General features: G+C 34.5%; 1 protein-coding gene across 1 annotated transcript in view; it reads right to left on the reverse strand.

Annotated features, from left to right (window-relative positions):
• The window catches only part of LOC141456502 (lachesin-like), a 353,521-nt gene that overhangs the window by 139,660 nt on the left and 201,094 nt on the right, over positions 1-12,767 (reverse strand). The window lies entirely within an intron of this gene.

A 12,767-nucleotide genomic window follows, 5' to 3' on the forward strand; every position in this document is an offset into this window, starting at 1 on the left:
TAAAGATGGAGGCTTTTGTTCCAAAGGCATATAACCAAAAGAAACCTAATGTGTCATACCTCGTAATTCTGATAGAGAGAACCTCTTCTTTTTACTAGAGTCGGTTTTGGTGCATTATCTTCCCATAGTTCCCAAACGCCAGAGGACTCAAAATACAAAACTAACGAGTTCTACGCAATGAGAAAGAACATAAGATCCACCGTCTTCGTCTCCTGTCACAGTCTGCACAAGGGGCAAGTTACATTTTTAGCAGGAAAGTCTATGGAGAAGTTTTCTTTCTTCTTAGATTTAGTCGATACTGGCATTCGATCTGGTATTGTCAAGTTCGACTCGAACGAAAAGTATCCTACTCGCCTTAAACAGGTCGGACTTGAATGTCTCATGCTTTCCTGAAATGACTACTTCTTCAGCATATAATCTCTAAGGGGCCTAGGTGATGAAGTGTCCCTCAGAACAGACGCCAGTTTTTTCACCATCGGGTTAAATATTATAAGTTCAATGCTGGATACAAACTTTGCCCTCTAAGAACCTTGCTATCTACAGTCGAGGAAATGACTAGTTATAATCATTTGAATAACCTAAATCTAGTTACTACGTTGAAATTACACGTTAGAGAGGATCATTACATATCTCATAATATGCCAAGAAACTGAATACTCAGAGACGGTTTTGCATGGGGCGCCCTTACTAGCATTTAACTGATGATATGATAATACAACCCAGAATTTTAGATTGGAAGGACTGAATTCGCTAAATGTTGGAAGGTTTTGCGGAGCGCCACAATTCGACTCCATAAGTCCAAAGTTATCTCACAAGTGTTCAGTACAAAGTCACTCTGTGGATAAATTACATTAATGTACAAAAAATTATTTAGATTGTTTCATTTGTTATTTATAGGTTAGATAGTATTTTGTACTTAAACATTATTTACGCGTTAGTTGTTACAAATATAATATATGTATGTAATCTTTAAGGTAACGTTGTTCAATGTACACGAGTAAGGAGATAATTATTAAATATGTGGTTTACTTTTACTTGATTCTTTCCGATTGTTGAACTTATTATAATAATTATTGTAATTTGAAAGTGTAAAAAAATGTTTAAAGTAATTATGTACGATCTATTATAGTACAAACATCATTTTTCACAAAGGGCACTTTACAAAAGGTGCAAAATTATATGCATAAACTGCTTAACTAGGTAAGACATTTTTATTTATGTACCTAGGCATTATATAAAATGCTCTGCTTGCACATTCAGCTGGTAACATAATTCTGATTTAATAGTAGTAGAAATATTTTGTATTATAATAGCTACAATAATTCGCTTGAATGAAAAACCACTCATTCGCCTCTTCTTGATACTATTGTCAAGGTTATTAATCCAAAATTTTATTCAATTTCCAAAATAAGAAAAGTAAAGTAATTGGCTATTTTTTCAGGCATGCTTTACGTCCAACTACTAATTGGTGTCGTGGACGGAGGCGACAAGCAAACATACTTTACTGTAAATTTCTCATATTAAACATTAAATAAAATCCAAGGCCTAAGACCGGGAATCGAACCCAGTACCTCTTTGCAGGTCTCGCCTCTTAACCGCTCGGCTAGCGTGGTGCCTAAATTTCCAAATATTTTACCAATATTAAATCTCACCAACATTATACACTGTAAAGTCGTAAATTATGCAGAAACATAACTGTAGACAGAGTGGCCTAACCCAACCAATACCAAGTTAACAGATAAACCTGGCAGCCACTCTCGAAAAAGTGAACTATAAACAAGATATTTTTGGTAAAGAGTTTGTTAAACTTGATTTTACCAATAAATATAACCGCTTTTTAAAAGTCTCCAAAAGACAGGATCGTACTTAACAAGAAAATGGAACTTTGAAGCGTATCTACTTTCTCATAAGTTCTTTTAATTGTATTTTCCGAAAAAATTATCTATATGAAATTTAAATGAAAGCGTAGGAGCTGATATCAAGGAAATCAAAAAATAATAAAAAAAATTTTCGTGTAAATGTAACTTTTTCAAATCAAGAAATATAGTTTCAAATTTGATTTTTATTACATAGCAAGGCTGAGCAATAAACAGATTATACCAATCTGCTTCTTCTAGAAGTGCCTTTAATCGAGTTTCCCTTCCGTATGAATGTATAGATATACTTAAATATATTAAGTGGAATACCAAAATTTAAAGACAATTGTAGGAACCGTTTTTAGGAAAATCTCAGATTTCTGAAAAATATTTCCAGTACAGAGGCTCTTCTGATCCACTGGTTTTCTTATCGTCAACTGGAAATTGAGTTATCATTAAAATATCTAGGTGGCAAGGCAGTAAAATATACAAAATTGGTACTTAACCCTCAACTGGTATCGTCGAGTCAAATTTGACCCGCTCGTTTTTCTTTTGTGTGGCCATTTTGTAGGAATTAACTATAAACATCTCCCCTTCTCTGAATTCTCCTCTTTTATCCTTACCAACAATCGACCATACAAATCAGTCGTTCTTGAGCAGTGCAAGTAAATAAAATATAGGTTTTGGGTCAAATTTGACCCGACAATACCATTTACGTTAACTTTTTTCTTAATAATTTTTTATTTTTATGTTTTGGATTTGTTTTCTATCCTATTTTTTAATATTATTCTATAATATTAAATATTATATAGTAAACATCACATAATATTTGATATTATTACTGATAACTGGTTCTGTTCAGTTAAGCTGGTCCATGAACTAGGAAAGCTAACTTTGTCTTACTCGGGGAAATTACGAAAAAAATAAAAAAGAAAACCCCTCTTATATAATTCCAAATAAAAGGAACTACCGTCGGAACTTCATTGTTTGTTTTTACTGGCAACAAAACGGTGGTTTTTTGTACCAAAACCAAACTAGTATGTTATACTCGCATCATGATAATTCAGTACTTGCAGAATTATGGGGGGGAATTTCTTTAGGATTTTTCTTTTCTTTGAATGAACATCTAACTTTAAGAAAATAAAGTTTTTCTGTAAATATTATTTTTTGTTTTTCTGGTTTTGTAACAAAAATTATGTAATAAAAGAATGCAACTTTTGTCATTTTTAACTTTTTTTTTGTTTTTCTTAATCTTATGAAACAAATTTAACAAAACATTCATCATTTTCGTTTGCTAAATACATTTTCTATCAAAAACTAAATCGACTTTAATTATATCATTGACCTTTGAAAAGTAATGTGCATTTAAAATTTCGGGTCAAAGCTGACCCGACGATACCAGTTGAAGTTAAGATTTTGAGGATACCAGTTAATGGTTAACAGAAACCTTATCCAAAAAGTGTCATTAGTCGAATGAAAAATTGATTCAAGTAAAAGTTGGAGATCTCCACATTTACAATTAGTGCAATTTTACTGAAAATTATTGGAGCCTTTTTTGAAAACCAACTTTAAAACTAAAAAACAGAAATATTTATTGACTAAAGTAGTATTTCCGGTAGACTGAGTTTGACCAAAACCTTATTGTTGCGCCCTCTATTAGCAATTTAACCAATTAGCGAACTTTCTGGGAGGAGTTACAGAGGACACGCCCACAAAATTTTTAAAAAACATTCAAGGTATCCCAAAATGGATATTCCCTGCCAAAACTCATCATCAATAATCTAATCTGCACGATTGCATTCCTTCTCTTCCTTCAGAGTAAGAGAAAATAAAACAATCTGAACATTTCCTGAAATACTTTTTTTACTGGTGTATATATTGTAAAGTCATGATGAAACCAAATTCCTTTTCTAGTAATTGTTCAAAACTTCAAAGCAATAAAATAATAATTATTATTGCAGATATTGGCGCTGTATTAGTATTTGTGTCTTTGCGCGTAAATAGAGAGATGATAAGAGTTTAATTGGTACCAAACCTTTATGTTCCTCAGAGGCTGGCTCGACTGGAATGAGGCATAAGAGAGTTTTAGTAGTGGTGAGCCGCACATTCACACTCCCAGTGGGAGAGTTATCCAATTCAGAAGTAAATCAATCCGCTTGCTATAAGACGTCCTTACTTCCCCGCTTTTTCCATCCCACCTTTCGTATCTCGACAGAAAACCGCTGAATGTACTCAAGGAATGATTTAATTTCCTTGGTGCCGCCAAGAAAGGGTGTTCATTGAGAAGAGTGAAGAAAATGCCTGAAAGAATCTCCTATCCGTTTCTTTTTTCACTTAAACATCTCAAATATCTCCTTTATTCTATGTTCCAATACACATACGTATACACAGAAATGTGTATATAGAATGCTATATTTATACACACAATATAATATCTTTTTTACCTAAATTTTTTCTGAATGTTTACAATAATCCCTATCGATCTTTTCAATAAATAAATATTTAAAAATTGCAAAAACCACCTATATTTCCTCTTGAAGCGTAATCTTCAATGAAGACGTAAATCGTAATTAAAGTTAAGTAATAACTATTTTGTGACGCACTGGTAACGAGAATGAATATTTTAGATTCACATAGAACATATTAGCAGTAATTGCATGTTGACTCTTATCAAGACCGACCAAAATGAAGCTGTTTAAGTTTCCAGTCAGACCTCTAGGGAGCAGTGACTTGGACTCTTAAAAGCAGTATTTGAGAATCTTCGAGGCGAGAATTATGTGGCGTATATTCAGAGGAGTATGTAGGCAAGATATTTGGCGGTTTAGATCTAACCAAGAATCGGACGACTTTAGAGGTCATGAAGATATAGTACTTTTCATTAAATTAAAATTCATAAGCTAGCTTCGCTATGTTGAAAGACTACAGATTAAAGGCTTCTTGAAAGACTATAGATTCAAGAGAATAACAAGAGAGATTTTCCACGAAAAGAGTAGAAGACACCCGAGGAAATGTTGTAGTAAAGACTTAGAAGATGATCTGTTGTGGGAATGTCCTTTCCCACCAATGTTTCCTGGTGCTGAAACATTCGTTGGCATTCGACTTATCCTTGGACGTCATCAATGTGTGGCAATCCCAATTGGCTACGTTGGCGGATACAGTGCGGAGTGCTTTTCGGGAGGAGTCTGGGAGAAGGGCCAGAAAGACAGAGCGTTTCCTCCTTTACAGGACACTAATGGAGGATATAGATGATAGCAGTTCACTTTTTGGACATATAGCCAAAGCGCAATTAAATTTTAGAGACCTTAGCTGGCTCTTTAAAATTCGAGCCGAGCTACTCAGACTGAACAGTGTCCCGTGGTTAGAGCGGCAAGGTGATGATAGCATGTGCCCTCTGTGCTCCTTAGGGATACAGGAGGATCTCTACCATTTCCTGGTTATACGTCCTACTCTAGATGAGCTCCGACTCCTGATCATGGGAAGTTCTAGTCTTTCTGGCTATTGTTCTTTCTGGATATTGCCTTTCTGGATATTGTTAATCACTTTTGCTAAGAGAGCATGGATTGTAAGATACAAAATTAATTAATAAATGAAGAACCTAGAATTTAAATATCTTTTATTGATTATTATTTTTAATTTTTTTATTTTCAAGAAGTTTGATTTATTTTGTTCTTTTAAAAAAGCTCTAGAATTTGCTTTCCATTGTACTTCATCTTTTTCTGTCTCATGTCCTTATTTTTTGTATTTTTAATTTTAATTTATTTATTTAGTTTTTTCTTTTTTTATATATGAAGGCTAACTCCTGCAGATGGCTATAGCCATGCAATTTCCTAAATTTTGTATTTTGTATTATTATTATTGTATTATAAAAAATAAAGGATTAATTAATTAATAAATAAGTCTTCCAGATACAGCCCACTCAGTAAATAGAAACAGCTAATCCCGATTGTGCGGGACGGGAGACATTTAATTTCATGATTTTAAGATCTTCAACAAAACGTTGTAACAGATTCTTCTTTTAAGAAATCTAGTTTTAAAACCCATGTGGGCGTATGGAATAGAGCTATGGGGTTCAACCAAACGCTCCAATCTCCAAAGGATTCAATCTCTACAATCTAAAATACTTCGAACTATTGTAAACGCTTCATTTTATGTCTCCAACCTGATTATACACACTGACCTTAACACAAGATGCTAAAACAAGGTACAGAAAACTCCACTGCAACCTGCAATCTCATATAAATCCTCTAGCTAAAAATCTTTCTTCAAGAACTCTTCCTGATAACCCGACAAGACGCCTTAAGAGACAGTGGCCTCGTGATCTTCTCTCTAGTGAAGAGAGTGACTAATAGCCTAATGTTTTGGAGTGTTACCACTGTGTAACTAGTATAACTCTGTAATTCATAGTTCTGTTATCACTGTTACTTATAGCGCCAACGTGCTGATGGTAGCAAAAAAAAAAAAATCTAGTAATACCTCAAAAATAATTGTAGTAATACGCAATATTCATTTCCTGCAAATAGACCAATGTTTAACTTCAAATATTTAACATAATCCAGAATACAATGCACGATAGTCTAGAGCAGCAATTTCTAAATTTTAAAAGAATTCGTTACTTTATTTTTCAATTCGCCAAAGGTAATTTCTATTTTTTACCTATAACGATGTTCCAATCAGAGTTAACGGACATCATTTAATCACCATCATGTTCTTAATTGGCAAATTGAACGACATTTAGACAATGAAGGCCCTGTAATTCCCTTAAGATTTTTTTTTATTTTTATTTTACAAAAAAAGTTCATTATCACTTTTTTCTCATGAATAGCTCGCATGAATTTATCTCACCTCAATTTACTTTATTATTTATTTATTTTTTTTAAATACAATATTTTATTATTAAAAATCGCTAAAAACTACTAAATTTTTTGGAGTAAAATACTATTCCGCTCAACCGATATTTAGTAAATCATGGCTTTTACTTACAAATCGAATACTAATGAAGGAGTGAGTCCACAAATTACACTAATAATATAGAGGAAAGATTTCGAAGACCGACATTCCCGAAGAACATTCTTTAGAAGCAATTACCTGGGAACATGTTGCAAAAAAAAGTTATCAATTTACAAGCGAGCTGTACATAGAAAATTGTGAAAAATCGTTAGGATAGTCGAGAAGCTGAACAAACGTGACACTTCCAACTGGTTTATTTGTGCAAAAGTGCAAAATCTAATGCTGGATCCCTTGATCTTTCAGTGAATTCCTGTTATTGATTTATGTAACCACAAACATAGTACACAGTGGAGGAGAGGAGTTCGATCTCTGTCTCCCCATCGCAGCTCTCGGACAACTACTGTGTTTAGAAGCAGGTCAACAGTGACGGTGGGAGGACCTTCTCTTAGCCAGGATTTTGGTATTGCTGAATCACACTATCTTGCTGAGAAGTAGGTGTAAAGGGAGTCATCCTCAGAACATTTGACATCCCCATGGATGGATTGCGCGAATATAGGGCAGTGGAAAGGGAGATAACTTGCCTTTTGGTGGAGAGTGAGTTGAAGTGGCTATCCCAAATTGTTGGCTCCCTTCTCTTATTTGGAGTTTCCCAAAAAACCTGTGTGGTTTCTCCCTTAAATATGATCGAAACTACATAAAATAAAACCACAACATGTTGAATTTAGGACATAATTTGAAATTAAAACATTGTATATGCTTTCTGACCTTCATTTTTTGAAACTTTATTGTAAAGTGAATGTATTTCGAGTAATCTTAAATGTATCTCTTAGTAATCATAAATTGCAAACCTCGGTTTATTGTGGTGGGAGAAGATCTGAATGTTTACTTAATAGTCTGGAGAGAGTTCTACACCGTTGCATCAGTTCTTGGTGACGTGTGTTAGAGATGGTTCCAGGTAAGCAATTGTCAAAGATAGTTGAAGTAAATAAGCGGGAAGGAATTGGCAGAATCTGAATTTAAAGAAAAGAAAGACTAGCTGAACCGTCAGCAAAATTAAATCTTAAAATGTTTAAGAGTATCAACTGTGATATCTGGTAGAGGTTGGGTACAAGTACACTGTCTACCAGCAGAAAAGGAAAGGTGGAAAAGAGAGAGTGCCACCTCTTCAATGACAAGAAATACCTGTCAGTGAGAAAGCCTCGAAGGACTTGGTAATAGGTTTAAGGGAGAGCATTATTGAGAAGTGACTGCAAACTTGGGTGTAGCAGAGACCATTTCGATGAATTGTTCAACGACATGGAAAGCTAGAGAACAGGACTGTCCCGACTCAAGGTGAGATGAAGATGACGCTAACAACACGATGACACTGATAAATAGTTGAGTAACAGCTATGAAATCTGATTTGTTAATCGGGAATCATATTTATTTTAAACCTTGGTTGAGAGATTTCTCTATAATATCTGCTTTTCCAATATTTTGTCAACAAAATAACCCTATTGGGACTATAAGAAGTAAGCAGGCAAGAAAGATTTTTTGGGGGGGTTTAAGGATCAAACAGACAACGGATTGTTTCCAGGATTTAAGCAGAAAAGGGCACTTCTTATGAGGAATGAACCAGGATGTAGAATCAGGTTGGGTAATATAGGTTAAGAATTGAGAAGATAAGATTCTGAATAAAATACGAATACGTGTGTTGGCCCCACTGTTGGTTTTTATAGGATGTAAACGCAACCGGAGAGAAAACGGTGTCCATAGATATGTCCACGAATGCAGTTCATCCGCTAACGATTGTGAAATGGATGGCAAAGACAGACGAGAAGGAAGGTTACGAGCATTTATACTAAAGATAAAGATATAAACAATATACTGAATTAAACGCAATCTAATTGACCCTAAGTCGCCCGCCTTTTCTTTCAAAAATTCTTTTACTCCAGTTAAGATGAATCTGCATGCTTGACAATCGTTAAATGTTAAATTTGTTTAAATAAATAGTTATTGAACAAAATATGAAAGAATAACTATCTTCCGGCTCATTTTGAGCCGAATTTTATTAACATTTAAATTAAGAGAAACTTTTTTAAGAAATCATTCCAAAAAATTAACTCAAAATATAAATTATATGATAAAAGTAAAGCGGCCAGATGTTGCTTCTCAACGGTATTGTATTTAATCGATCTTTACTTCTAGTGATTAAACCAAAACAAACTTATTAATAACTCAAAGAAAAATAAACCAATACCATCTTAAAGGAAATAATTTGATGAATTTTAGAGAAATGATTTATTTACACAGCGCTGCAATAATCAATTAAGTTTGGTAAATAGTATTTTTAATAGCTAAGCAAGAATCACAGATAGTAAAGCAGTTTATCATTACTTAGAAAGCCGTTTTCTTGTATTTCCAGTTAGCGTTAGAAAGAGAAGTGCTCTAAAAAAACAACCCCGAAATGTTTTACGTTGTTTCAAGCCTTTTGAAACAAATGTCGAATACCTTTCACTACTCTTAGTATAGATAAATAAAAGCTTTACTTATTAATCAGTATTTTTATTTTATAAGTACACACATAAGCTTCGTCAGAGGCAAGATTAAAGTAGCTGCTCTCTTTCTACACCCATAGGCAGTGATAAATAGGAGGATAATGCATCCACATGCAACATTGTAATGGTACAGGGTACGGAATTGCTATACAAAGTGCAACCCAGTCCTTTAACCAGTTAAGCGCGTTTGACGTGTATCACTTCAAACCAAATCTCTGTTACGGTGCGTTCGACGTGTATACTCGTTGTGAAAAATATAAAATTGCCATTAACTATAAAAACTCGAAATTTTAATAAAATACAATAAGAATATTATTTGGTGGAATGTTTCCTTTATCTTACCAATAGAACTACCAAGTATTTTATACGGAGTGGGTGGTGGGAGACAGCCAAATGATAAGCGGTTGGTATATGTTTGGTCTCCGCATTAGAGATTGGGAATTACTCAAACAAATAGAAGCTCTCAACCCTTGTGCAATGCCGTTTTTACCTTAGATAGAGGTTCAGACCTCAGTACGAGCATGATTTCATTTTGCACAGAATTCAAAGCACTTCTCTTCCTTGTAAAAGCTCTTGCGTCCCTAGTTAACTAGAGCAATGCATACGTGAAGAGGTGCAAGATTTTGAAATGCACAGAATTCTCTGTAATCTCAAGCCCCAGAGATTGCAGAAAAAGTGCTTGCAATGACTATTATGACGTTGTAAACTTTTGGTAGTTTTGCCCTGCGTTCGACGTGTATACACTGTCATTGTCTGATTTAAATTCCGCAAACTGTGGGTTTTTTTTTTAAAACTAAATTCCGCGCTTAACTGGTTAAGCGAGTTCCAACGTCATGACGCGGTCTAATCCCAAGTGATAGAAATCCATATTTTCCTGAAAAAAACTACTTCATTTGCTGAAAACTAATAAATAACTTCCTTAAAACTTAATAATACTATATAATGGAAACCACCAATCAACATCAAGATTTTCAACTAAAGGATAGAAACAATTTATTGTAATGACAATTAACAACAAAAGAACCAAATAATTGGGTAAAAAAAATAAATTCAAATATAGTTTAGCAATTTTAATTAGTTTCTTAATTTTTTGAGCTTTAAAGCTCAAGTAAATCCAAATATTATAAATCAATTACCTACCTAACCTTCTGCGTCTAACCTTCTTCGTCTGAAGTTAAAATTCATTTGTACGAGCCTCCCATAAAGGACACTCTCACTAGCGACCACCTCCATTTGCGGACAGTTTTTGGATTTTCCCGTTTTACCCCTATACACTTTCTATATAAAAGAACCTCCTCTAACGGGCACTCTACATACCGACCGCGGGACATTGATTTTGGAGAACGGATTATATGTTTCACCTCCCGCCAACGCCCACCTTATTATTAAAAGTTTGACGCGGTGATAAAAAATAATTATCCCCTCTCAAGTTTTTGTTTTTTTCTGGTTTTTCCTAAAGTTTCCTATATAAGCTCATAGATCTTGTACCATTTTAATCATTTTTCAATATAACTTTGGGCGTACAATATTATTTTTTCCGATATGTCTCTCAAACGAAGTGGTTAACTTTAGGAGAGAAAATAAATGTGTTGGAAGATTTTGCAAAAACCAAATCGAGCCATCGTCAACTTGCCGAAAGGTTTGTTCTATTTTTCTAATAATAGATGATAGTATGATGATAATTTTACCATAAATTATTATTGTTATGAATAAATGTGATGATTATTATAAAAATTGTTATAAAGATTATTAATTAAATTAATAATATGTAGTTTTTTGATAAATGTTTTGGATAATTAAGAAAAATTTGATGCATATCATATAGCTAAATAATTATGCAATTATGTACGTTTTTAAATCTATTAATATTAAACAATTTTTAAACAGATGTTTGGAAAAAAAAAAACCCATATTTTTTCATTAAGAAACTTGCCTACATCCTTCTAACGACAACCCTCCTAACAGCGGCCACTTTGCTTTCCCCCGCCAGTGACCGTTATTGAGAAGTTCGACTGTATTCAAACGATCGCTATACTCGTGTGGATAATATCTAAAATTGGTGAGTAAAAACTAATTTTCCGAAAAAGTGCAATAAATAATTATAATTACTGGAAGCAAACACAGTTTCCTATTTAAAATCTTGATTCGAATAATTTTTCTGTTTGAATAAAGCTGTAACTACTTATTGCTATGATAGACCCATAGTAATGCAATATAGCTCCTCATTATGTGCCTTATTTACTTTTCCTCGTGAACTTACTAGATTCAGATAAGAGAAAACCTGACTTTCGGAGGTATTTGATAAAAGTTGGCTAACTAGAAATAAATGAACAGGATGTTATATATAGAATCTGAGGTGAGTTAGGTGGGTTGGTTTAGGGGATCAGCTTTGAAAGGTGAGATAGCTTGACGCTCTATTAGTTAGTTGTTGCCAGTGTGGAGGAAGGCCTCTAATTCTGTTGCGGTTCGTGCTGCATAGGCTACACAAATGGCAGGAATGTGTTTTATCCCAGTAGTACTAGGCGCACACCCCCAGTGAGGTAGCCACGTATACATGCATAACCTCCTCACCACTTCAGTAAGAGGGTGGTCCGTACCGGCAGCGGCGGAGACAAAGTTGCGGCCTCCTCACCTGGCCATTAATTAACTCCCTCGCCAAACCACTCTGCCTCCTTCTCTCTCTGTCCATAATACTCTTTATCCTCCAGAGTTCTTCCACTTCATTCTAGTTCCTTCTCTTCACATGAGGAGCAGTTTGGGCCCAGCTAGCTAGCAAGAGGAGTAAAACCAACAATGATTACACCAAGAGCAGGAATCGGGCCACCGCAGGAATCCATTAGAGGTAGCAAACCAAACACTAACAGTCTGATAGTGGCTAGCCTTCTTCTGCTTCTACAGCACGCAGCTAATCTACCAGATGTCCAACATATATATCCATCCAATAGCTCTCGCTGCTGTCACATATCCTCCAACATTGAGCCATCATTCCTTCCCTTGCCGTTCCCTCTTGAATGGATCTCAAGCCACTACCGCGTTCCACCTTAGCAAACATTATTGCGGTTTAACTTAATTCTAATCTCATTTAGGAACTTACAATATTTGGTAATTCATGTAACTCTAACAAGGTTAGTTCAAGTTAATTCGGAAATTTTATTTAAGCCAAACCTACAAGCGCAGAAATATTACTAAGTAATTAATACATAAAAATGACTAATAAATAAAAAAAAAGAAAAGTTGATTATTTTGATACAATACTGATACATTTCTAAATCCTAACGTGCGTTCAGTTGTACGTCATAGTTATTTATTTAACAAGTGTGGAAAGTAGTACTTTTCCTCACGCGAGGCAGGGTTTGCACGCACGAGCGAGCGAAGCGAGGCGAGTGCAAGTGCAAATTGCCGAGTGTGAGGAAAATACTTGACACTC

Source organism: Rhodnius prolixus, unplaced genomic scaffold (assembly GCF_049639745.1).
Source record: "Rhodnius prolixus isolate KJV_2025 unplaced genomic scaffold, Rpr scaffold_4, whole genome shotgun sequence".
NCBI lineage: Eukaryota > Metazoa > Arthropoda > Insecta > Hemiptera > Reduviidae > Rhodnius > Rhodnius prolixus.